We start from the raw sequence: 26,572 nt of genomic DNA on the forward strand, positions 1-26,572 counted from the left end.
ATTTTGGGTTTTTCAGAGGAAACCAAAGCACATAATTCTTAATAATGATATTTTTATTGCATTGAATGATCTACTTTCCTGCATAGCTTAGTATGACATCTATCTTTTTCTATCTGCGCCCCAGAAAAATTAAGTTTAAGTCCCTACCTGGTCACATTGCTGATGCAATAGATGCAGTTGTAGTAAAAGAGCAGGTACGGTCGTTTGCTGTAAGGGGGGCTTCCTCTGTTTGGTGCTTTGTATGCTGTAAACTTCAGGCAGGTGAGAAAACTCCCTGCTGCTCCTCTGGCTGCCTTTATCCCTTCTGGTGGTTCGCTTCTCCCCCTTGCCAGGTGATTGTGGGAAGGGTGGTGGGCGGGGCCCGGGGTATATGAGGTACAGCCTCTCCTCAGGCAGCTCGTTCTGCTGCTGGGCTTCTCTGGAGGTGGTGGTCTGCTGTTCCTTCAGCTGATTGCCACTTTTGAGGTAGCTTTTGAGCTGTCTAAGCTATTTGGGTAGTCATGTTTTGATATTTAGAGAAGCAGAGGTGTCTGTTTAAGCTAAGGGCTTCAGGACAAGTCAAGGTTCAGCTACATGTGTAGAAGAAAGTACACTTGTACGTGTTGGGGTTTTTTTTCCAGGTCAGTAGGTTTGTATTTGGTGTTCAGAGGTGGAAAGATGGTTTAATAATATGGGTTTGGTTTTTATTTTATTCCAGGTGCATTGTATTGTTTTAGAATTCCTGACTTTATTGAAGATGGAACCTTGTTTTTCACCAGCTTTGCTGTATGTTGCAGAAGCTGTTGACATCATCTCTTGATAGGAGCAATGGTGAGAGTATTTAGCAGGGGTTGAGGTGAGCATCTTGTATGCATTTGCATATGGAGTTCTAGCATTGTTCAAGAAAGTAGCAGGGACATAAGACATAGTGTCTTTCAGCGTATGGAACGGCTTATGGCCTTTCCCAATTGCCCACAGAGTATCATGTTGTCTCTAGAACCAATGCAGCTTGCGGCCAGCCCCTCGTAGATTATAAGCGTCAGGACTTCACTTATTTTGTGGGGCTGTAGCAGAGGTCAGAGTCTGTGGGAAGATGGAAGACAGGAGGTGCTTGCAGAAGACTGGGCATAGCTGGGAAGAGCAGCTCCCGAGGAGCGGCTGACACAGGGGGTTCAGGGGTGCAAATACAGAGCAGGAGCTGTCAGGAAGGAGTGGAGTTCCTTCCCTGACAGTTGAGGAGAAGAGAAGGGGTTTCTAAAATTCTGGGACCAGGGGATGGTTGGGAAAGGGAGGTGTGTTCACGAGCCTTACTGAGGTGGGTTTTGCAGTTGGATTTGGGTGTTGATGAGGTCTGTTCTGTTTTAGTCTGTCTGCAGCTGATGGGAGATACAACAAAGTCACGGGAGATGCAGAGTAAACCATCCGGGCCTCCGCATTACAACATAGAGGGCTGAACATCAGAGAAGTCTCATCTCGGAAAGCATTAGGTATGTTAAGGTACATCAAAATATATCCTCCAGAACTCTGAGGTCTTTACTTCTGTACCTTTTACTTACTTATTTTTTGCATCCTTCTGGATGTCACAGTCATTGTTACTTTGTGGTATTGGCTAGGCATTTATTTTCAGCACAGGCTTGCGTTGCTGTCTTCCCTAGAATTTCTTGGAGATGTGTGGTGTTTGTGCTCATAACAATCTCCAGACAAGGGTGTTTCCTTTACTGCAGTCCTGGACACACAAGCTTTTTTTGTTTTCCCAGTTGTGCCTTTTTCCTCAAGCATCCAATGAAGTTTGCTCTAGTGTCAGTCGTCAGTTCTCTTGTTCTTGTTTTAGTATCAGTTTCTGTAGCGAAAGGGTGTCCATTTTAGATCTCTGAGTCACCACATCACACCGTCGTGGTTTTTCCATTGGCCGACTGCTGCTGTAATTCCCTAAAGGGCTTTATAGGTAATTGGGCTCAAGCTGTTTTTGTGGCAGACATCTTGTCCTCACGGCTTCATCTGTCTAGCAGTCTTGGTTGCTGTGTGGTACAATGTCCTGTCTTTTTGAGCTTCATGGGTTTTTAATATTTTCTGTTTTTTTAGTTAGAATTTTTTTGTAGGACTTCTTTTGTTTATTCCTGCAGGTTAAGTCAGGTCATTTTTTGACATGCAGGTCCCTGTGACTGTCTTTGCTCTTCTTTTTTTGCCAGATATCATCACCAGTGTTTTCGCTCAATGGGAGTGGCAGAGAGGGGTGTGGCATGCCGGGGCACCCGGGGAGGTAGAGTCGGGCTTCCTCCCATCTTTACAGGGCTGACCCTGAGGAAGCCGGTACGTGGGTGGGTAGTGTGAGTATATATTATGTGGGTGCACTAATCCCTTTCGGAGCGTGTCAGAGGGTAAGGATTTTGTTCTGTTTGATGTAATGTTGTTCTGTTCTGTCTATTTGTTGAAGATTTGAGTTTTGTGTGGGAGGAAGCCAGCTGTCTGACTGGTTTTGGGGTAAGGTGGGGTACACATGGTTTTAGGTCATATCTTATTTGCCAGATGTTTTTAACTAATTGTATGATTTTCTTAGCGACTCATGAAGGGGTTTGTGGCACCCCGATGGTGGACACTGTTGCTGACAGGCAAAGTAGGGCCATAGCAGAGTTTTCCATTTATGGGGATGGCCTCAGCCATCTCCTGCACAAACTTCTATAATGTAGCAATCGGGATAGTTTTCTTTTGATTTCTTGAAGAACAAGAGGATGATGGAGCATGTTCAAAGAGCATAATTATTTTCTCTTCTGAGACAAGGGATTAAGGAATTTTAGTAGTTGAATGATTAATAGTAGTTAGAAGATTGAATCAGTAGGTAGGGGTTTGATACTTTGTTCCTCACAAGGCCGGCTCAGCCTGATAAGGCCGACTTAGCTATGGTGTAAATTAACTGAGGCGCCTCACAAGGACAGCTCCCGATAAAGACTAAAAACTTGTCTCAAGAAGCCAGCTAAAACTGACCCTGCGGTATGGACAAAAGTAAGAAGACAACTGAGCCTGCGCAAGAACAAAAGGTTACTAGCGGTGACGAAGAGGAACTATCAGCCTTCATCCCCACGACCCCTGACGACCACCACTAGGAGGCAATGCGCAAGCGCAGATGGGAGGGGTCTATGGAAATGACTTCTTGGAACTCATTTTAATACAAAGCGGGGACAGGTCATGCATATGTATAGGCATATTACAAAACTTTATGAATATGTAATATTTTACTGTATATATTTATGGTGAGTGCCGCATTGAGGCGCGCACGATTTTGGTGGGACTACCCCCCGTGCCGCCCAGCGCTGAATAAACATACCTACTTTACAATCTCATAGATTGTGCAGTCCGGTTTCCGCAAGTCAGTTTTGGCGAGCCAGGCAGGAGGCTCTCTGCTTCACCGCAGGATCGGCTGGGGAGCGGACGCCCCTGGGCGCGCCCCGAGCATTTCCTTGGAGGGGACTCCGCTGCCAGCCGCTCACCGTGGGAGTAGACAAGAACCTCCTGAGTCCGTGGAAAGGAAAGGTATGTTTGAGGAGAGGGGCCTGTAAGTTGTACGCGTGGCTGGGGCTGCTGGTAAATCGCACAGAGACGTCTGGCGTGCAGCATAGTCCCCGTATGGTAGGAGGGTACCCTGCACGGTAATAGGGGGGATTCGCTGACCGATAGAGCGGCCGCTAGCGATCTTGGGAGTAGATCGAGTGGATCCGAGGTTTCTGCTGTATCCCAGTGTTGGGAGCCAGGACGGACCTGCTAATGACTGGTATATAAGAAGCAGGAGAAGGGTAAGCGGACCTCCTTGCAATTGCGATTGGGTCATCTTTAAGGTTGCAGCTGCTGGGTGGGAGTACAACTAATCTGAGGAGTTGTATGTGGCATGGCCATAAATATTATCATCTGTTGCAACAATTTATTGTGTGACTGAGTGTCTGTGTTGTATGAGTGAGACGCAGCACAGCTGCGAAGCGAGTGTGGAGTCCTGATCCGCGGCTCGTAATCTCTGCGAGGAGAGCAGCCGGAGACGAACGAAGTGAATGATAAGATCGAACCTTTGTCTTTTGTGTACGAAAACATTGTAGAATTTTGTGAAAAAGCAGTATTGTATATCTAGCAAGTTCTATGATAAGAAAACCTCCGATAAAGTCACTAAGACAGTGCGGGAAGGAAAACTAGTCCCGGCATCTTATTAAAGGTTAAAAGAAAAGATCAATAAAGGGAAGATACGAAATGGGTAACACTCAAAAGGGAGTCTTGAAGAAAAGCCCCTTGGGCTGTGTGCTTGCTCATTGGAGAGATATCGTTGGGATCGGAGGGACGGAAAATAGAAAAATTCTTATTAAATATTGTAATCAATGGTGGCCATTGTATAAATTGGAAAGTGAGGCTAAATGGCCACTTAATGGATCAATAGACTACAATACTCTCCTACAATTGATGCTATTTCTAAGGAGAGAAGGGAAGTGGGATGAAGTTTCATATGCAGATATGTTTTTCACCCTCCGAAACCATCCGGAGTGGCAAAGGGACTGTGGAATGGCACCACCACAGGACCCTATGGTACTCGCACTTGAGCGAGAAAATAAAGAATTTAAAGGTAAACTGAAGCGGTGTTGCTCGGCATGCAGTATTGGACAGAGGTGTTTGAAAGCAAACAAAATTCACCAGGTGCCGGAACCAGATCTAACTGACCTGTTTAAGCCTCCCCCTCGACCACAGGAACAGGATGCGGACTCGGACGAAACTTCCACCCCCCCGGACAGCCCTGTATCTTCCCGCACCAGAAAGAAAACTGCCCCAGTAGCCTTACAGGCACCTCTTCGAGAGGCGGTGGCACCTGATGGCGGGACGATGCTAATCAAGGTACCTTTTTCCACTACTGATTTAGGGGAATGGAAAAGGGTTGCAAAAGATTATAGGAGCGATCCGATCGGTGTAGCTAAACATTTTCAGTTTATTGTGAAACAACATAACCCTGATTGGAAGGACATACAATTATTATTAGACTATATGACTGAAACAGAAAAGCAATTGATTTTAAAAACAGCAGGGAGTTTGGCTGATGAATACTATAGGACTACAGGAGGGGATGTTAAGGAATATTTCCCTCTACAAGATCCAAAATGGGATGCGAACAGATCTGCAGAAATGGTAAAACTACAGGGGTATCAGGAGTGGATTTCGAGAGGAATGGAAAAGGCTATACCCAAAACCATAAACTGGTCGGCTCTATATGCAATTAAGCAAGGTCCCTCCGAGTCCCCATCTGAATTCCTGGATCGACTGAGGGATGCAATGCGCCGTAACACACCGCTGGATCCTGGATCCGAGGTAGGAATACAACAACTAGTCTCTCTGTTTTTGGGTCAGTCCACAGGGGACATTAGGCGCAAGCTCCAGAAGCTACGTACTACAGAAAGTAGAAATTTGGAGGTGTTGCTAGATGAAGCATGGAGAGTATTTAGTAACAGGGAAGAAGCATACAAACAGGTATGAAGGAGAATAATAGCAGCTGTCAGGGAAGAGGAAGAAAGGAGGCCTAGACGAGAACCATCTCGGTTAGGCAAGGATCAATGTGCACTGTGCAAGGAATTTGGTCATTGGAAAAGGGAATGTCCAATAAACTGAATCAAGACTTGATGCCCCTGGAGAACGATTACATCATGGTAAAGGGGGCAACTGGCCAAAGTGAAAAGGCGTATTTCTGTAAACCTTTGAAATATAAACTGGGAAAACAATGGGGAATTCACAGATTTCTATATATGCCCGACTCTCCAAAGGCCCTATTGGGAAGAGACTTACTAGAACAATTAGGTGCAATTCCTTTATATTCGAAAAAGGAGAAATTTCTCTGAAAGTAAAAGATCAAGAATACATTCAAATCCTAAGTTTATTCTTAACCAGTCCTTCCATAAAAGGAGAAATTAGGGAGGAAGTCTTAAATCAGGTATACCCTGGGGTATGGGCTACCGATGTACCAGGAAGAGCAAAGAATGCATTACCTATTGAAGTTAAACTTAAAAAGGGAAACCAACAACCAGTAAGGATTAAGCAATATCCCCTAAAGAGAGAAGATAGAGAAGGGATTCGGCCGATAATTGAAAAATTTTTACAATTCGGACTATTAAAAGAATGTGAGTCTAATTTTAACACACCCATATTACCAGTTCGTAAGCCTGACGGGTCGTATCGTGTAGTCCAGGATCTACGGGCCGTAAACAAGGTAACTGAGGATCTCTACCCCGTGGTGGCGAATCCATATACTCTGTTGACTACACTAACACCTGAATTAGCCTGGTTTACTGTTATAGACTTGAAAGATGCCTTCTTTTGCCTCCCTCTCCATGAAGCCAGCCAAAGATTGTTTGCATTCGAATGGGAAAACCCCAAAACTGGTCGCAAGACTCAACTCACCTGGACGGTGTTGCCACAAGGATTCAAAAATAGCCCTACCATTTTTGGCAATCAGCTTGCAAAGGACTTGGAATCATGGGAAATCCCGTCTGAAAAGGGAAAACTGCTACAATATGTGGATGATATCCTGATTGCCACCGAAACAGAGAACGATTGTGTCACCTGGACGGTGAGTCTATTAAATTTCTTGGGGCTCCAAGGGTACCGGGTGTCTAAGAAGAAAGCCCAAGTAATACAGCGCAAAGTGATTTATTTAGGCTATGAAATCAGTGCTGGGGAAAGAACTTTGGGACAAGCCCGCAAAGAGGCAATCTGCCAAACCCAGAGACCTCGAACAGTGAAAGAGTTACGGACTTTCTTGGGAATGACTGGGTGGTGTCAGCTGTGGATTTATAATTATGGACTGCTTGTTAAACCATTATATGCCCTAATAACTACCAGCCAGGGACACCTTGAATGGAACAACCAGGCCGTACGAGCCTTTGAGAAACTAAAGAAAGCCTTGATGTCAGCTCCAGCTTTGGGGCTCCCAGATGTGAGTAAGCCATTTCTCCTCTTTTCCCACGAAAAACAAGGGGTTGCAGTGGGGATACTAGCACAGAATTTGGGTCCCGATCGACGAGCAGTTGCCTACTTTTCCAAACAGTGGGATACAACTGCGAAGGGCTGGCCTGGATGCTTGCGGGCAGCCGCAGCTGTAATACTAAACATACAAGAAGCCCAAAAATTCACTCTGGGTCAGAAAATGACTGTGCTGATGTCCCATACAGTATCTGCAGTACTGGAAGCGAAGGGTGGACATTGGCTTTCTCAACAAAGATTTCTAAGATATCAGGCTATATTGGTAGAACAGGATGATGTAGAAATAACAGTCACTAACATTGCCAACCCAGCTTCCTTCCTAGAGGGAAACACAAGAGAACCAGTGCATCGTGACTGCTTAGAAACCATTGAAGCAACATACGCAAGCCGACCAGATTTGAAAGACAGCCCCATAGAAGACGGAGAAAACTGGTTCACAGATGGAAGCAGCTATGTCCTGAGTGGTAAAAGATACGCGGGATACGCTATTACCACTCGTCAAGAGATAATAGAATTAAGGCCTTTGCCCCTAAATACCTCGGCACAGAAAGCGGAGGCCCTACTGTAAGGCAAGTGATCTCTGCCTCCAGACAAATCCCAAGAATACCCCCAAACCAGAAATGGGCCAAATTGGTAAAGGTAATGGGCCTGGGCAACAGTGGCAGATCGATTTTTCAGAACTCCCAAGAAAAGGGGGGTATCGATATTTATTGGTATTAACTGACACCTTTTCAGGTTGGCCAGAGGCATTCCCTACCAGGACAGCCAAGGCTCGGGAGGTAACTAGAACATTAATACAAGAAATAATACCACGTTTTGGGGTTCCAGCAACCATATCTTCTGACAGAGGACCACATTTCATCTCCAAAGTAGTACAACAAATTAGCCGCTATTTGGGCATAGATTGGCAGCTTCATACCCCATATCGCCCTCAGTCGAGTGGCCAAGTAGAAAAATGAACCACTTAATTAAACAGCAGATTGTGAAATTGGGATAGGAAACTAACTTGGCCTGGCCTCAGTCTCTTCCTTTGGCTCTTTTGCGCATACGAACTAGGCCAAGAGCAAAGGAAGGACTGAGCCCTTTTGAAATCTTGTGTGGACGACCCTATAGAATACAGAAAGGGATGTCCACACAAGTCGGGGATGAAATCATGACCTCCTACATGGTTGCATTGGGGAAACAACTCAGGAAGGTTGAGAAATATGTGGTTGGGACTCGAAGCAGGGGTTTGGATGGTCGCCCACTGCTACAGGTATTCTTAATACCTTATGTCACCCTATTGTTTTTCTCCTAATTCTAGTTTTTATTAGTATTGCTTTATCTGCAATACTGTATGTTTTAAATTGGCGAATGATAAAACAAATAAGGCACTTGAGGTATGACTATCAGCACCGACAACAAATTGAAACAGGCAGAAATCTTATAAAGGACCTGGAGAAGAATGGGATAATATAAAGAAAATTAGTATAGGGTTTAGTATAGAGTAAAAGAATTTACTAACTTTTTAGAAAAGGGGGGACTGAGACAAGGGATTAAGGAATTTTAGTAGTTGAATGATTAATAGTAGTTAGAAGATTGAATCAGTAGGTAGGGGTTTGATACTTTGTTCCTCACAAGGCCGGCTCAGCCTGATAAGGCCGACTTAGCTATGGTGTAAATTAACTGAGGCGCCTCACAAGGACAGCTCCCGATAAAGACTAAAAACTTGTCTCAAGAAGCCAGCTAAAACTGACCCTGCGGTATGGACAAAAGTAAGAAGACAACTGAGCCTGCGCAAGAACAAAAGGTTACTAGCGGTGACGAAGAGGAACTATCAGCCTTCATCCCCACGACCCCTGACGACCACCACTAGGAGGCAATGCGCAAGCGCAGATGGGAGGGGTCTATGGAAATGACTTCTTGGAACTCATTTTAATACAAAGCGGGGACAGGTCATGCATATGTATAGGCATATTACAAAACTTTATGAATATGTAATATTTTACTGTATATATTTATGGTGAGTGCCGCATTGAGGCGCGCACGATTTTGGTGGGACTACCCCCCGTGCCGCCCAGCGCTGAATAAACATACCTACTTTACAATCTCATAGATTGTGCAGTCCGGTTTCCGCAAGTCACTTCCTTTGGCAGTACAGGCACCCAAGGCAGTACAGCCCACATTCAAGGAACAGCTAGAGGATATTGGTGTCGACCATCAGCAGAGGAAGCAAGCTTTTTTCGGAGGCCAAGGTGATGAAGCAGAGTCCTTATTTTCACTGTTTGATTTTCATCATGGGGCTGAGGGGGGCTGGGACATGTATAACAGGGTCCTGGACTGGGGAGCTGTCTATTAGATGGGAGGCTGTGAGATATCACGTATACCACTGGACAGGTGTTAGAACCCAGTGCTTGGGTCAGACCAACCTGGCAGAACCATCCCGCCACCTGAAGTAATGCGTACTTCTGTATTGAGATTTTAATAGCTTGGTCCGCATCACCTTTGGCTTTTCCTCATCGAGCTCATATTTTTGCAAGAAGCATCTCTCATCAAGCATTTGGCTCTGAGCGGTCTCTATTAGACTTTTGGTGCCTGTCTTCATTAGATTTTGTGACCATCAAGTCATATTTGGCATCTGTCTGCACTCAGCTCTCCTGTAACTACTATGCAGTTTTGGTTTAAGACTTTATAGTGGAATGTTATCTAGTAGTAGCATTCTGTCTGCAAGTAGCTTCTGGCAGCCCAATCTACTGTCCCGTATATGTCAGTGTTCTCATTTGAGCATGCTGTCTACTGAGGGGTTCTCCATGCTGTAGCTCACAGAGTTATTTATCCATAAAGGAAGAGTCTGTCTTACACCAGCCACGGTCATTTGCTATCCGTACTTCTTTAGCCATTTGGCCAATCGGTCTTTATTTATATTTGAGTCATCTGGCAGTAACTGTAATTTTTGTATGTCAGTGGGTGGTTTGAGTTATTCTTGCAGTTAAGTAACGGGTCTAGGATAAGCAGGATAGTCAAGTGAGGCATGCGTTATTTGCTTTGTTGCTTTGATTTTTGCAGGTGACGCACATAGCGTCCGAGGAGCAAAGCGGCACCTCGACAAGTGGTCTGAGAAGGTGAGGCGAGCGTCAGCCCAGTCAGTGTCCGAGAGGAAAGTATCCTGCGGCAGCTCCATGAAGCTTTTGTCTTTGGTTTTGTAGGTGCCGTGCAGGCCACCTTTGGAACTGGATGAGCATTTGAGGTGAGCTGGGCAGTAGAGAGGAGGAGCACAGGACCGGTGATTTCGCACAAGTGCGATGGTAATTTTGTCTCTTGGTATCTTAGGTGCCACAAATAACAGCGGCCGCAGCCTCGGACTCTGCCATCAACGTGGAGCAGGTGAGCGGAACAACACGGCGCTTCTGAGGATGAGGTTGTTGTGGAAGAGGTTGGCGTCTACTGTCATGATGCTTACTGCTGGTGTTGCGGGTATTTCTTTTCTGCAGATGATGAAGAGGAACCTGGTAACTGCAGGAAAGTATCAGCCAGATGAGTTGTTTTTTGTCAAGGATAGATTCAGACCTCCCAGTTCTCTGAAAGCTAAGTTGAGGGACTGGCACTGGCGAGGGGGCAGGGGCCAAGGTTGGCAATTGCAGGAATGGGGATTTACATTTCCTGTAGGGCAAAGGGCTGTCCAGGAACAGTCTCCTTTGGGCGGGTAAAGGGAGCGGGTTACTCTTCAGCATGACACCAGCATGTGCCGGGCAGGGCAGTTCTAGCCTGTTGTGTAGTTTGTGTGGTCTGTCTTCTGTGTCTTAGATCGTCCTCAGGTCTCGAGCGCTATTCCTAGGGCCTCGAATGCCTGTACTTACCGCCGTAGCGCCGATCGGGTGCTTGTTTTCTTGTGTTCCTAGCTTAAAGCGTGGATCGCTCTCGCATCCTGGATTTTTCCAGATGGTCATCTTTTGCAGTGTTCTTCCTGGCTGTGTGAGCACCTCTACTGTATAGTTGTCCATTTTTGCTGACTGGGATCATTTCCCTCCATCCTTACCTTTCTTGGGTCTCGAAGCCAGGCTTATTGTGTGTACGTCTTCTCAGTTTTGAGAGTAACTTCTTGTCATGGGTCACGACGTTCTACTCTTTCTCTGGGGTTGCCGTAGAGCCTCCTCATGTCACCGTGAGATGGGTAGTCTTGCCTGACAACATCTTCCGTCTGGGTGTCATTCTTCTCGCCGAGAGTTTTCTCTTACCTTTGAGGTGTGTTGTTTGTAACGTTCCGTGTAGTGTCGGTCTGTGTGTGTGTGCGTTTGGCTTGGAGCCGCCCTGCCCGTGGGTGTAGAGTCAGGGGTAGTTAGAACAGCGATAAGAGTCTACGGTTAATATGTTGATATGCCTAGACTATCGAGGCAAAGGTTGTGCAGTCATCTTGACTGAGTAGCTGTCAGCAGCAGGTGAGGAAAGCAATTTCTGTAGTGTTTTGCAGGTGCAGAGGGGATGACTGGAGCTGTGTGGGAGAGTGAGCTATAGTGGTAGTTGAGCAGATGGAACCTCCAAGGTGTTAAGGCTTGTATGCATAGGGCTTAATGTTTGATTTATATCTTTCGTTTAATGGCAGGCTGTAGTTTGATTCTAGATGGTATTCCTAACAGGAAGCAAGTCCTCTGGAATTGTTAAGCTATCACTGTGCATCCGGGTTACTTGTTTGATGATATTGGTTTTGCAGATGCAGAGGGACAAGCTGCACACCCAAGGGTGATGGAAGAGCGGAGCGCTGTAACGAGGTGGGTTGGCGTGTGGTTTTAGGAGGAAGATGTGACTGGTGGCTATATGACCACATTACAGTAAAGTTTTTTTTTAATTGGAAGGTGCGAAGCGAGGAGCAACATGGGATATAGGCACCGGAGCTTACTTGGGCAAGGTGAGCAGCGGTTGGTGAGCTGAAGTAGCAGTTATTCTTCAGGTGTTCTATTCCTGATGTAATTATAAGCAATCTGTGTTGTTTGCGTCTCGCATGCGGTGCAGAAACCTCAGGGTGGCAACCCAAGCTGACAGAGGCTGGATGGGCGAGCTGTCCAGGTAAAGGAGCGGAAGACACAGAGATCGGCATGGGCTGCGGTTTCCAGCAGTATCTCGGCATGTGCCTTCTAGCTTGTGTTTTTGCAGGCGCCGCACATGGGCTCGGAGGGGTGACACCGTGTGCTGACGAGCGGTCCAAGAAGGCGAGGCGGTTGTGGGCCGGGCTGGCGTCTAATAGCAAAGTATTATATGGCAAGTCAGCAAAGTGTTTCTCTCTGGTTTTGCAGGTTCTGTGGGGGCTGCCTTTGGAATTGGCTGAGCGTTTGAGGTGAGCTGGGTAATAGAGAGGAGGAGCATGGGGCTGGTGATTTCTGGCAAGTGCAACGGTAATTTTGTGTCTTTTGGTACCCTAGGCATCATAAGCGACTACAGCCGCATCGTCTGACTCTGGAATCAGCACAGAGCAGGTGAGTGGAATGCCACACGCATCTGAGGTGGCGGGTGTTGTGGGAAGGTTGATGTTGGCCGACGTGATGCTGACTGACGGCACTGTTGTGCATGCATTGATTTTTGTTTGTTTGGTTTTTTTTTTTCAGATACTGAAGAGGAACCTGGTGACTGCAGGATTAATCCAGTGGGATGATTGTGGTTTTCCTTGTTGAGGACGGATCGATACTCCTGGCCGTCTGAAAGCTAAGTTGGGCCACTGGCGCTGGGTGAGGGAGGGGACTGGGTTGGCAATTGCATGAAGGGGTTTTAAGGACAGTGTAGGGCAGAGAGCTGTCCAGGAACAGTCTGCTTCAGGCAGTTAAAGGGAGACGGCTACTCTTCAGCATGACACTAGCGTGGGCCAGGCAGGGCAGTTCCAGCCTGTGTCTGTTGTTGTGTAGTTTGTGTGGTCTGTCTTCTGCGCCTTAGGCCTTCTTCGGGTCTTGGTGTCCATGTTACTCTTTGCGCTCGAGGAGCACGGCACGTGCCTGGGCACCATCCTGAGCGTCTCGAACGCCTGTACTCATCAGCATAGTGACAATCAGGTGCCTGTTTTCTTGCATTACTAGCTTAAAGCGCGGATTCGTCTCCCATCTGGGAAGTTTCCCGATGGTCCTCTTCTGTGGCATCCTACCCAGCTGCTTGAGCGGCTCTGCTCTCTAGCCATCCACTTTTTTTGCGAACTGGGATTTCTTCCCCGCATCCTTACGCTCTTAGGTCTTGAGGCCAGGCTTCTTGCACGTACATCTTATCAGTTTTGAGAGCAACTTTTTGTCACGGGCCACGACGTTATACTCTTTCTCTGGGGTTGCCATAGAGCCTCCTCACATCACCGTCATGGTCCTGCGGGTCGTCTCGCCTGATGGCATCTTCTGTCCGGGTGTTGTCATTCTTGCCAAGAGTTTTCTCTCGCCTTTGAGGCATGTTGTCTGTAGCATTCCGTGTGCTGTCGGTCTGTGCGTGTGTGCGTTTGGCTTGGAGCCGCCCTGCCCGTGGGTGTAGAGTCAGGGGTAGGTGGAATAGCGACAAGAGTCTATGGCTAATATGTAGATATGCCTAGACTGTTGAGGCCAAGGTTGTGCAGTCATCTCAGATCAAGTAGCCATCGGCAGGCTGCTTGGTCAGCTTTTTCAATAGCTTTTATGGGGATGAGCAGGGTTGTGTCGGAGGGGCTGTTCAGGGGTAGTGAAACAGATTGAATCTCAAAGGTGTTGTATGTGTGGGGCTTCAACGTTGTCGGTTGGGTTTGTTTTTTTTTTTAACAGCAGGATGTATGTTTGTTTGGATTCTAGATGGTGTTCTTAACAGGAAACAGGTCCTCTGGAATTGTTAAGCTATTGCTCTGCAACCCTGTGACTTGTTCGATCATTATGTTTTTGGCAGATGCAGAGGGACGAGCTGCGCACCACAGGGCGACAGAGGAGAGCGGAGCAGAGTGCTGTAACTAGATGGGTTGGTGTGTGGTATTAGAGGGAAGATGTGACTGGTGGCTATATGATTACATTACAGTGGTTTTTTTTTTTTTTAATTTGAAGGGACAAAGTGAAAAGCAATGTGGGATATAGGCACCGGAGCTGACTTGGGTAAGGCGAGCGGGTGAGTGGTGATTGGTGGGCTGAATTAGCGGTTATTTTTCAGGTGTTGTATTGCTGGTGAAGTTATAAGCAATGCATGTTGTTTGGGTCTACAGGTGGTGCACAAACATCAATGTGGCAACCAAAGCTGACAGAGGCCAGGTGGGAGGGCTGTCAAGGTAAAGGAGTGTGAGACACGAATTGGTGTGGGCAGGCTGCAGTTTCGGGCAGTATCTCAGCATGTGCCTTTTTGCTTGGGTTTCTGCAGGTGCTGCATGCAGACTTGGAGGGGTGCTGCTGCTGTGTGCTGACAAGGGGCCTGAGAAGGTGAGGCAATTGTGGGCCGGGTTGGCATCTCATAGCAAAGTATTACATAGCAACTCTGTGAATCTTCTCCATGATGCTTCTCCCTGATCTTGCAGGTGCTGAGCGGGCTGCCTTTGGAACTGGATGAGTGTTTGAGGTGAGCTGAGTAGCAGAAAGGAGGAGCACAGGACAGGTGCTTTCGTGTCTCTTGGTACCATATGCGCCACAAGCGATGACAGCTGCAGCCTCTGATACTAGAATCAGCGTGGAGCAGGTGAGCGGAATGCCACAGCATGTCTGAGGTGAGGGATGTTGGGGGAAAGGTCCATGTTGACTGATGTGATGCTGACTGATGGCATTGTTGTGCATGCATTGGTGTTTGTTTTTTGCAGGTGATGAAGAGGAACCTGGCGACTGCAAGATTAATACAGTGGGCTGACTGGTTTTCCATGTTGAGGATGGATTCCGTCTCCTGGCCATCTGAAAGCTAAGTTTTGAGGCACTGGTGCTGGAGAGGAATCAGGGGGAGCTAGTGGATAAGGCTTAGTGGACAAGGTTGGCAATTGCATGAAGGGGTTTTAAAGGTAGTGTAGGGCAGGGGGCTGTCCAGGAACAGTCTGCTTTGGGCAGATAAAGGGAGCTGGCCACTCTTCACTATGATGCTGGGCAGGGCAGTTCCAGCCTGTCTGTTGTGTAGTTTGTGTGGTCTGTCTTCTGTGTCTTAGGCCTTCCTCAGGTCTCGATGTCCTCATTGCTCTTTGCGCTTGAGGGGCATGGGTGCCATCCCTAAGGCCTTGAATGCCTTCACTCATCAGCATAGCACCTGATAGGCACTTCTTTTCTTGCATTACAAGCTGAAAGTGTGGATAAGTCTCGTGTCTCAAACTTTCCGGATGGTCATCTTTTGCAGCATCCTTCCTGGCTGCGTGAGCAGCTCTGCTCTCCAGCTGTCCATTTTCACGGACTGGGATTTCTTCCCTGCATCCTTAGGTTCTTAGGCCTTGAGGCCAGGCTTCTTGCACATCCATCCTCTCAGTTTTGAGAGTATCTTCTTGTCACGGGCCGTGAGGTTCTACTCCTTTTTCTGGGGTTGCCACAGAGCCTCCTCACGTCACCGTTATGGTCCCACAGGTCGTCTTGCCCGACAGTATCTTCTATCTGGGTGTCATTCTTCTTGCCAAGAGTTTTCTCTCCTCTTTGAGGTGCATTTTTTGTAGGGTTCCATGTAGTGTTGGTCTGTGCGTGTGTGTGTGTGGCTTGGAGCTGCTATGCCTGGGGGTGTAGAGTCGGGGGTAGGTGGAATAGCCATAAGAGTCTATGGTTAATATGTTGATATGCCTAGACTGTTGAGGCAAAGGCTGTACAGTCATCTCAGACTCAGTAGCTGTTGGCAGGCTGCATGGACAGCTCTTTTGATAACGTTTTATGGGGATGAGCTGAGCCATGTGTGAGGTGCTGTGCAGGGTTAGTGAAGGAAATTGAATCTCAAAGGCGTTAAGGCTTGCATGGGTATGACTTAATGTTTGAGTTATAAAATTTGTTTAATGGCAGGAAGTATAGTTGGATTCTAGATAGTATTCCTGCATGGAAACAAGTCTTCTGCAATTGTTAAGCTATCGCTCTGCATCCGGCTGACTCATTCAATATTGTTTTTGCAGATGTAGAGGGATGAGCAGAGCACTAAAAGAAGGAGGATTGATGGGTGGTATTAGAGGGAAGATGTGACTGGTGGCTATATGACTACACTACTGTATTTTTTTTTTTATTTGAAGGTGCAAAGGGAGGAGGACCGTGGGATATGGGCACTGGAGCTGACTCGGCCAAGGTGGGCGGTGATTGGTGAGCTGAAGGAGCGGTTATGCTTCAGGTGTTGTATTGCTGGTGAAGTTATAAGCAACCCATGTTCTTTGGGTCTTACAGGTGGTGCACAAACCTCAATGTTGCAACCCAAAATGATAGAGGCTGGACAGCTGAGTGGCCAAGGTCAATGAGAGGGTGATAGGAAACACTGTGGGCAGGCTGCAGTTTCAGGCAGTATCTCAGCATGTGCCTTTTCGCTTGGGTTTCTGCAGGTGCCGCACGCAGGCTTGGAGGGACGCCGCCGCCACATGCTGACGAAGGGGTCCGAGAAGGTGAGGCAGTTGTGGGCCAGGTTGGCGTCTAAAGTATTAGACGGCAACTCAGCAAAGTGTTTCTCTGTGGTTTTGCAGGTGCCGTGTGGGCCGCCTTTGGAATTGGATGAGCATTTGAGGTGAGCTGGGGAGTAGAGAGGAGGAGCATGGGACTGGTGATTTCTCACAAACGCAATGTTAACTTTGTGTGTCTTGGTATCTTAGGTGTCACAAGTAATGGCGGCCGCAGCGTCCCACTCTGGAATCGGCGTGGAACAGGCAAGTGCAATGCCAGGGCTCTTGTGAGGATGAGGGTGTTGTGGAAGAGAGTGGCGTCTACTGTCATGATGCTTACTGCTGGTGTGTGTGTTGGTTGGTGTTTTTTTTTCCAGATCCTGAAGAGGAACCTGGTGACTGCAGGAAAATATCAGCTAGCCAATGTGTTTTTTGTCAAGGATGGATTCAGACCTCCCGGCCCTCTGAAAGCTGAGTTGAGGGACAATGGCTGGGGAGGGGGCAGGGAGACAAGATTGGCAACGGCAGGAAGGTGCATTTAAAGTTAGTTAGGGCAAAGGGCTGTCCAGGGACAGTCCCCCTTAGGCAGATAAAGGGAGCAGGTTACTTATCAGCATGATGTTAGCGTGAGCTGGGCAGGGCAGTTCCAGCCTGTGTCTGTTGTTGTGTAGTTTGTGTGGTCTGTCTTCTGTGTCCTAGGCCTTCCTTAAGTCTCAATGTCCTCTTTGTGCTCGAGGAGCACAGCACAAGCCTCCAGCGCCATCTCTAGGATCTTGAATGCCTGTACTCGTTGGCATAGCGCCAATAGGGCGCTTTTTCCTTGCGTTACAAGCTGAAAGCGTGGATCGGTCTCGTGTCTCGAAGTTTCCAGACGGTCCTCTTTTGCGGCATCCTTCCCGGCTGCATGAGCAGCTCTGCTCTCTAGCCGTCTCTTTTCGTGGACTGGGATTGTTTCCCTGCATCCTTACGCTCTTAGGTCTTGAGGCCAGGCTTCTTGCTTGTACATCCTCTCAGTTTTGAGAATAACTTCTTGTCACGGGCCATGACGTTCTACTCTTTCTGGGGTTGCCACAGAGCCTCCTCACATCACTGTCGCAGTCCCATGCGTCGTCTTGCCAAGCGGTGTCTTCCATCCGGGTGTCATTCTTCTTGCCAAGAGTTTTCTCTCCTCTTTAAGCCATGTTGTTTGTAGGGTTCCATGTAGTGTTGGTCTGTGCATGTGTGTGTGGCTAGGAGCTGCCCTGCCCGAGGGTGTAGAGTCAGGGATAGGTGGAATAGCCATAAAAGTCTATGGCTAATATGTTGATATGCCTAGACCGTCGAGGCAACGGTTGTACAGTCATCTCGGACTCAGTAGCTGTTGGCAGGCTGTGTGGACAGCTCTTGCAATGGTGTTTTATGGGGATGAGCCGAGCCGTGTGGGAGGGGCTGTTCAGGGGTAGTGAAGGAAATTGAGTCTCAAAGGTGTTAAGGCTTGTATGTGTAGGGCTAAATGTTTGACTTCTAAATTTTGTTTAATGATAGGATGTATAGTTAGATTCTAGATAGTATTCCTACACGGAAATAAGTCCTCTGGAATTATTAAACTATTGCTCTGCATCCGGCTGACTCATTCAATATTGTTTTTGCAGATGCAGAGGGATGAGCAGTGCAGGGCGATGGTCAAGAGGCGAGCGGAGCACTAGAAGAAGGTGGGTTGGTGGGTGGTATTAGAGGGAAGATGTGACTGGTGGCTATACGACTACATTCTGGTATTTCTATTTTTCTTTTAATTTGAAGGTGTAAAGCAAAGAGCAATGTGGGATATGGGCACCGGAGCTGACTCGGGCAAGGTGACCGGTGATTGGTGGGCTGAAGTAGCGGTTATGTTTCAGGTGTTGTATTGCTGGTGAAGTTATAAGCAAGCCTTGTTGTTTGTGTCTTACAGGTGGTGCGCAAGCTTCAATGTGGCAACCCAAGCTGATGGAGGCCGCTCAGCTGAGCGGCCAAGGTAAAGGAGAGGGAGATAGGAAACACTGTGGGCAGGCTGCAGTTTCAGGCAGTATCTCAGCACGTGCCTTTACGCTTGGGTTTTTGCAGGTGTCGCACGCAGGCTCAAAGGGGTGCCTCTGCCGCATGCTGACGAAGGGGTCCGAGAAGGTGAGGCGATTGTGGGCTGGGTTGGCGTCTAATAGCAAAGTGTTACATGGCAACTGAAGTGTTTCTCTGTGGTTTTGCAGGTGCCGTGCGGGCTGCCTTTGGAATTGGATGAGCATTTGAGGTGAGCTGGGTAGTAGAGAGGAGGAGTATGGGGCTGGGGGTTTCTGGCAAGTGCAATGATAACTTTGTGTCTCTTGGTATCCTAGGCATCACAAGCGATGACAGCTGCAGCGTCCGCCTCTGGAATCGGCGTGGAGCAGGTGAGTGGAATGCAATGGTGTGTCTGAGGTGGAGGACGTTGTGGGAAAGGTCCATGTTGACGGATGTGACGCTGACTGGCGGCACTGTTGTGCATGCATTGGTGTTTGTTTTTTGCAGGTGATGAAGAGGAACCTGGCGACTGCAGGATTAACCCAGTGGGCTGATTGTGGTTTTTCCTGTAGTGGATGGATTCAGACTCCCGGTCCTCTGAAAGCTAAGTTGAGGCACTGGTGCTGGAGATCGGTCGAGGGAGGGAGGGGACCGGGTTGGCAATTGTATGAAGGGGTTTTAAAGACAGTGTAGGGCAGGGGACTGTCCAGGGACAGTCCCTCTTGGGCAGTTAAAGGGAGCAGGTTACTTATCAGCATGATGTTAGTGTGAGCCGGGCAGGGCAGTTCCAGCCTGTGTCTGTTGTTGTGCAGTTTGTGTGGTCTGTCTTCTGTGTCCTAGGCCTTCCTCGAGTCTCGATGTCCTCTTTGCGCTCGAGGAGCACAGCACATGCCTCAGGCGCCATCCCTAGGATCTTGAACGCCTGTACTCATTGGCATAGGGCCAATAGGGCGCTTTTTTTCTTGCGTTACAAGCTGAAAGCGTGGATCGGTCTCGTGTCTCGAAGTTTCTCGACGGTCCTCTTTTGCGGCAGCCTTCCCGGCTGCGTGAGCAGCTCTGCTCTCTAGACATCTATTTTTGCAGACTGGGATTGTTTCCCTGCATCCTTACGCTCTTAGGTCTAGAGGCCAGGCTTCTTGCGCATACATCTTCTCAGTTTTGAAAGCAGCTTCTTGTCATGGGTCATGACGTTCTACTCTTTCTCTGGTGTTGCCATAGAGCCTCGTCATGTCACAGCCCTGCAGGTCTTCTTGCCCGACGGCGTCTTCCGTTTAGGTGTCATTCTTCTTGCCGAGAGTTTTCTCTCCTCTTTGAGGCGCGTTGTTTGTAGTGTTCTGTATAGTGTTGGTCTGTGCATGTGTGTGTGGCTTGGAGCAGCCCTGCCTGGGAGTGTAGAGTCAGGGGGAGGTGGAATAGCCATAAGAGTCTATGGTTAATATGTTGATATGCCTAGACCGTCGAGGCAACGGTTGTACAGTCATCTCGGACTCAGTAGCTGTTGGCAGGCTGTGTGGACAGCTCTTGCAATGGTGTTTTATGGGGATGAGCCGACCCGTGTGGGAGGGGCTGTTCAGGGGTAGTGAAGCAGATTGATTCTTAAATGGAAACAAGACTTTTGGAATTGTTAAGCTATTGCTCTGCAACCGGGTGACTTGTTTGATATTATTGTTTTTGCAGATACCTAGGAAGGAGCCATACACCAAAGAGTGACAGAGGAGGCGAGTGTAGCACCGTAAGAAGGTTGTGGTAAGGCTGCTTTCCATAATCTTTGAGAAGTTGCGGAGATTGGGTGATGGCCCAGAAGACTGGAAGAAGGCTAATGTCACGCCATCTACATGAAGGGCATAAAGGAGGATCCAGGAAATTGTAGGCCCATCAGTCATACTTCAGTCCCTGGGAAAGCTGTGGATTGAATCCTCCTGTGTGGTACCACAAGTCCAATGAAGCACATGATTGGGAAAAGCCAGCATGGATTCACCAAGGGCAGATCATGCTTGACAAACCTGATTGCCTTCTATAACAAAGTGACCTGCTTGGTTGATGTGGGGCGAGCGGTGGACATGGTCCTGGATTTCTCCAAGGCTTTTGATATGGTTTCCCACAGCCTCCTAGAGAAAGTGATGTGTTACAGTCTAGACAAGCGGTCTGTTTGGTGGGTGGGGAACTTGCTGACAGGCAACCCCCAGAGGGTGGTAGTAAATAGCTCCTTTTCAAACTGGCAACCTGTCACAAGCGGGATCCCCCAGGGATCGATATTGGGCCCAACACTGTTAAATATCTTAAGTGATGTGGATGATGGGATCGAGCGTACCCTGATGAAGCTTGATGATGATACCAAACTGAGTGGGCAAGCGAACGCTTTGGAGCGGAGAGCCACTCTGCAGGAAGACTTGGATAGGCTGGAAGAATGGTCTAATGAGAACCTTATGAAGTTCAACAAAGTCAAAAGTTAGGTCTTGCACCTAGGAAAGCATATCCAGGAGTGCGGTACAGGCTGGGAACTATCCAGCTGGGGAGCAGCTGTGGAAAGGGACCCGGGGGTCCCGGTGGAGAACAAGCTAAATCTGAGCAAATGGTGTGCTGCTGCAGCAAAGAAGGCCAAGATGATGCTGGATTGCATCAACAAGGGCATCACCAGCAGAGATATAGAAGTCATCATCCCCCTCTACTCGGCGCTCACCAGGTCACACCTGGAATACTGTGTGTGGTGTTGGTCCCCATTATACAAAAAAAGATGTGAACAGGCTGGAGAGGGTCCAGAGAAGGGCCACAAATATGATCAAAAGACTGGGAACCCTGATACATGAGGAAAGGCTGAGAGAATTGTGTGTAGTCTTGAGAAAAGAAGGCTTAGGGGAGACCTCATCACCATGTTCCGGTAGGTAAATCGTGGTTACAGAGATGATGGAGACTCCCCTTTTACAAGGAGTCACATGGAAAAGATGAGTGGTAATGGGTACAAGTTACTCTTGAGGAGATTCCGATTGGACACAAAAGGAAAACTTTTCACAATGAGAACAATCAGCCATTGGGATAATCTCCCCAAGGAAGCGGCAGATTCCCCAACATCGGACACTTGTAAGATTTGGCCAGACGGGGTGCTGGGCTATCTCGTCTAGACCGTGCTTTTGCCAAGAAAGGCTGGACCGGATGATCCTTGAGGTCCCTTGCAACTTGGTATTCTGTGATTCTGTGATTAAAGCGCGTCAGCCTTTGGTGTTGGAGGGAAGGTGAGTCTTGTTGGTTGTATGACTGCATAATGTTGTGGTTTTTTTTTCCCGAAGATGCAAAGCAATGAGGCAAGTGGGATATGGGCGTGGGAGTTGACTCAGGCAAGTTGAGCAATGACTCGTGGGCTGAAGTAGCAGTTACTTTTCAGGTGTGTATTGTCGGTGAAGTTATAAGCTTTACCTGCTGTTTGGGCTTTACAGGTGGTACACAAGCTTCAACATGGCAGCCCCAAATGATGGGGGCTGGGTGTGCAGGTAAAGGCCAAGGTAAAGGTGGGGAAGATGAGAATTGCTGCAGGCAGGCTGTGCTTTTAGTTTGGGTTTTTCCACATGCCGCAGGTAGCCTCAGAGGGGCATAGCTGCCCACTGAGAAGCGGTCGGAGAAGGTGAGGAGGTTGTCGGCTGGGTCACCATTTAATAAGCAAGTATGACATGGCATCTCGGTTAACCATTTACCTTTTGGTTTTGCGGGAGCTGTGCTGGCGAGGAGGAGCGTGGGGCTGGTGATTTCGCCCAAGCGCAACGGTAACTTTGTGTCTCTTGACATCTTGGGTGCGACGAGTGACAGTTGCAGCATCTGACTTTGGAATTAGTGTGGAGCAGGTAAGCAGAGCACTATGGTGCTTTTGAGGAGGAGGCTAGTGCGATGCTGAATACTAGTACTCTTGTGGTTTGGTGGGGTTTTTTTTGGTGTGGGTGTGGCTTTTTTTTTGCATATAAAGAGGAACCAGGTGAGTGCAGCAACATCCTAGTTAGTGTTTTGGGTTTGTTTTCTTTTTTTTTTTTTAAGATGGATTGAGATCCCTGGCCCTCTGAAAACTAAGTTGAGGGACCAGGGCTGGGGAGGGAACAAGGTTGGGAATTGCAGGAAGGAGTTATGAAGTTAGCGTAGGGGAGAGAACTGTCCAGCAACAGTCCCTTTTGGGAAGGTGTAAAGGGAGCGGGTTATTCTTCAGCATGATGCTGGTGTGTGCCGGGCTTGGCAGTTCCAGCCTGCGTCTGTGGTGTTGTGTAGTTTCTGAGGACTCTCTTCTGTGTCTTCTACCGTAGTTTTCTCAGGCCTTGATGTCTCCATAGCTCTTTAAGATCAGCAGGCGCCTCGGTAGCCCTCCCCAGGGTCTCAAATGCATTGTCTCATCAGCATAGTGCCTGTTGAGCCCTTCTTATCTTGCCGTTGTAGCTTCAAGCACGGACATGCCTGGTCAGCGTTGCATCATAGATGTTTCTGAGGGGTATCTCTTGCGGCGGTGAGCCAGGTGGTGCCAGCAGCTCTGCTCTCAGGAGTTCTGTTTCCACAGTTGTCTTTAGAGGTTTCACCCCCGTGTCCTTAACGGTCTTAAAGCCCAGCTTCTCATGCATCCATCGTTCTGGGTTTGATGGTAGTTTTCTCTCATGGGCTGTGGCAGTTGACTCTCTTTCCTGGGGCGCTATAGAGCATTTGTGCCATTGTGGCACCTTAGGGCTTCTGTGCTGGAGGCATCTTCCCTACGGCAGTCATTCTCGCTTGTGGTCTTCTCGTGTCTCACGATCACATTGTGGCGTCTGCGTGCAGTCTCTGTCTGTGTGTCAGGGTTGGAGCTGCGCTGCCTGGGAGCGTAGCAATAATAAATATATTATAGCTTTATGGTGATATGGTTATATGTTGATCTGGCCAGATTCTTTAGGCAAAGACTGTACAGTCCATCTCTGGGCAAGTAGCTCTAGAGAGCGGCCACAGTTACTTTCGTTGTGTTTTGTGGGTGCTAGAGGCTGCACTCTGGCCTCTTGGGAGTGGCAGTTTGCAAGGTAGTCGAGTGGACTGTATCTTGAACTTGCCTTAACTTGTCTATGTAGGGCTTAATATCTGGTGTGGTTTTTTTTCCATCTGCAGTTAGAAGGCATATGCAAAACAAGACAGGCTTTTAGTCATGTCAAGCTATCGGTCAGCATCCAGGTGACTTGCTTTACATGCTTTGATTAGCACAGGCTGTTTGGATGGAGGTTGTCTGGGATGTTTTTTTGTATAGCCAGTAGGTATTGCTAAGCAGGGTGTACAGTCCCTTTTGTAGTTTTTTGCAGGTGCCCCAGGGTGATTTGGATCCGTGGAGAAAATTCTCGAGCGCATCTTGCCAGAGCGTCCAAATTGAAGTGAAGAAGGAGCAGGCCCGGTGAATGTAGCGAAGCGTCTTCCTCGGCTTGCTGTTAAGAAGGCTGAAACTTTGGAGTTGTATGGAACGGCAACGTTGCTTTGAAGTGTGTGGCGAGACAGTTCCGGGGATGGGTCTAGAATGGGGGCAATATGCCATCGTGGCAGGTGGGTGGTGAAACAATGGTGTTTTGAGTGAGGGGTGAAGCAAGTGGTTGTTGAATGAGTGTTAGTTTTTCAATGTGCCTAATCTTGTATGTGTGAAGTATTTTATCGCAGGTTGTATTTAATGTTGAGAGTAGTATTTTTTTTTTTAAATTATAATAAAAAAAAAACCCTGGCTGGGGGATTTTTCTTCCCCCCCCCCCCCCCCCCAGCTGGGTTTTTTTTTCCCCTGGTCCCGGCCGCTCTGCAAGGTGACGTTCATCGCCAATGTCTGGGCAGATGTCAGGCTTGGGCCGGGGTTTTTGCAGGCAGGGTGATTTTTGAGGCCTCTGGGAATGCTGTTCCTGGGGAGCGGCGCAGACACGGGGTGATGTCCCATTGTGGCAGGCTGGTCGCAGAATGGATCGGCGAGAGTGAGGGGTAGCTTGTGTGGTAGCTGAATGAGCGGTGTGTTTTGAATGTATATAACCTTGTTTCATTATGTGGTGTTTTTTTATGTTTCTTTGCAGGTTGTGTGTGGAGTTGAGTGGTTTTTTTGTGTTCAGAGAGTTACAAAAAAAATTATATTAAAACCTAGACAAGGGATTTCCACACCACCCCTCCTGCCCCCCCGTCTAGGGGTGTGTATGTTGGGTGTGTGTGTTGTGTTCCCCCCCTGCCCCGGTCCCAGCAACTCTGTAAGGGAGTTGATTGCCAATGTTTGGGTGGAGGTTGGGCTCGGGCTGAAGTTTTTGCAGAGAGGGTGGTTTTTTCAAGGCCTCTGGGAACACCATTCCTGGGGAGCGCTGTCCTGGAATGTGGCATTTGCCTGTCATTGCAGGGAGGTATGTTGTGTAGCGAATGGTCATGGGAAGATGATTGATGATCTTGCAGTTGAAGGGTGTGGGGAATTTGGAGCAGGTTGTCAGTGTTGAAGAGGACCAGCTTGTGAAGCAGGTGGGCTAAACTTTATTGTTTACGGTTAGGATTGTAAATTCTTTTGAGGGGCTTTGTAGTTTCTGATGTAATGACACTTTATGATTTTTTTTTTTTTATTTTTGTGCGCAAGCACAGAAGTAGGGGGCCCATTGAGATGAGCGGAGCTCGGTCACTTTCTGCCTAGGAATCCCAATTGTGGAGACGATGTCGCCTCGAAGAGGCAAACAGAGATGTAAAGCAATAGACTGAGAATGTAATGGGAGGGAGAAACGTGGAAAAGACTACTAGGTATAGAATCACAGGCACTAAATACTTGCGCCGACTGTAAAGGTAATGATGAATTTTTAGAGGTCAAATGCATTTCAAAGAGTGAATTTCAAAGAGTGAGAAGTGAATAAATGTAATTGTAGCAAGTATTTGATCAACCTGAGAGTAATTTTTGTCTCTGTAGTACAAGTATATTGTAGAATTGAAATGTAAAAAATAATATGGGAAAATCTACTGGAATTAGCAATGGACCAATTTTAAATTGAAAATTATAAAAACAAAATACAGGCAGTAATGTATCCCTATTGGAATCACAGTAAAAACTGAAATAACAAATGAAAGTACCTATTAACCAAAATTGCCAATTGGAGGGTGGTGGTGGTGGTGGGGAATTGTTACAGGCATTGACAGCTCTTGCTTGAGGACTATTACGGCAATAATGTTTGTATGTGATAATTTAAATGAGAATTAGTCATTAGAGGGAGAGTTGTCAATACCTATAGATAAATGTAGCTATTGACAGGTTAAAAGAAAGCATGTGCATTACTGGCTCCTAAGTATATTTAAACTATTAGTAATTGTGTAAAGTTTTTTAATTACTTTGAGTAGTTTTAAAGAAATGTAGAATACTACTTGGGCATAAATGATGTCCAATTGAAACACTGATCTTAGTAAGACACTAGCAGGCATGAATTGTATCTGAGTAGTATCATAAGGAAAATATCAAACTAGGCAGTAAAGATGGAATGGTAATATGGCTGTGTTCAATTACCTTAATTGCAGAAAGAGCTAATTATGGTAGTTAAACCACTCCTTAATAGGGTTCTCAGGTATCTTAAAAGAAAATGATTTTGCAATAAAGTTTAAATAAAATTTTCTTTGATCTGTTTTGTGTCTCCTGTGTTTTTTTTATGTCTGTGTTTGTCTCTGGTGGTTTTTTTTTTTCTCTCTCTGTAGGGTTTTTTTTTGTGTGTCTGTCTGGTGTCTTTTGATGTTGTCTCTCTGGTTTTTGTCATTGATGTTGTTTTGCTTTGTTTTGGTCTTTGATTTTGTTGTCTCTCTCTGTTTGTGTCTTGGTGTGGTGTTTTTTTTGAGTTTCCTGTGGGGTTGGAGGAGGGAATTTTCTGTATTGGCCTTGGGGGGTTGTGTGGGTGGTTTTTTTTTTGCATGCATTGGTCTTGGTCTTTGGGGGTTTTGGTTTTTTTGTGCGTGTCAGTCTTGGTCTTTGGCGGTTGTGGGGTTTTTTTTGTGCACATCAGTCTTGGTGTTTGGGCTTTTGTGGTGTGTTTTTTTTTGTGTGTGTTTGCTATTTAAAATGTAAATAGTACCAGTAGAAAATGGCATGCTTCCTGGGAGTAACTAACACAAATAGATTACAAAATAATAGTATTTTTAAAAAATTACTCC

At 47.3% G+C, this 26,572-nt stretch overlaps 4 long non-coding RNA genes across 5 annotated transcripts; all 4 read left to right on the plus strand.

Annotated features, from left to right (window-relative positions):
* The first annotated feature begins 768 nt into the window (after window positions 1-768).
* On the plus strand, window positions 769-3,145 carry LOC142077433 (uncharacterized). Its single transcript, XR_012671821.1, has 3 exons — window positions 769-835; window positions 1,345-1,466; window positions 2,169-3,145. It is a non-coding gene; the product is annotated as an uncharacterized LOC142077433 (long non-coding RNA).
* Window positions 3,146-9,175: 6,030 nt separating this feature from the next.
* LOC142077435 (uncharacterized) lies at window positions 9,176-10,325 on the plus strand. 2 transcript variants are annotated; one of them, XR_012671824.1, is made up of 4 exons: window positions 9,176-9,222; window positions 10,021-10,076; window positions 10,161-10,201; window positions 10,285-10,325. It is a non-coding gene; the product is annotated as an uncharacterized LOC142077435 (long non-coding RNA). The 2 variants fall into 2 exon arrangements; XR_012671823.1 differs by lacking the exon at window positions 9,176-9,222 and having other exon boundaries at window positions 9,257-10,076.
* A 1,228-nt stretch (window positions 10,326-11,553) lies between these two features.
* LOC142077431 (uncharacterized) lies at window positions 11,554-13,197 on the plus strand. The gene is made up of 3 exons (XR_012671819.1): window positions 11,554-11,720; window positions 11,805-11,857; window positions 12,243-13,197. It is a non-coding gene; the product is annotated as an uncharacterized LOC142077431 (long non-coding RNA).
* A 10,332-nt stretch (window positions 13,198-23,529) lies between these two features.
* On the plus strand, window positions 23,530-26,053 carry LOC142077432 (uncharacterized). Its single transcript, XR_012671820.1, has 2 exons — window positions 23,530-23,922; window positions 24,801-26,053. It is a non-coding gene; the product is annotated as an uncharacterized LOC142077432 (long non-coding RNA).
* The last annotated feature ends 519 nt before the right edge of the window (window positions 26,054-26,572 follow it).

This window comes from Calonectris borealis, unplaced genomic scaffold (assembly GCF_964195595.1).
Source record: "Calonectris borealis unplaced genomic scaffold, bCalBor7.hap1.2 HAP1_SCAFFOLD_251, whole genome shotgun sequence".
Classification (NCBI taxonomy): Eukaryota; Metazoa; Chordata; class Aves; order Procellariiformes; family Procellariidae; genus Calonectris; species Calonectris borealis.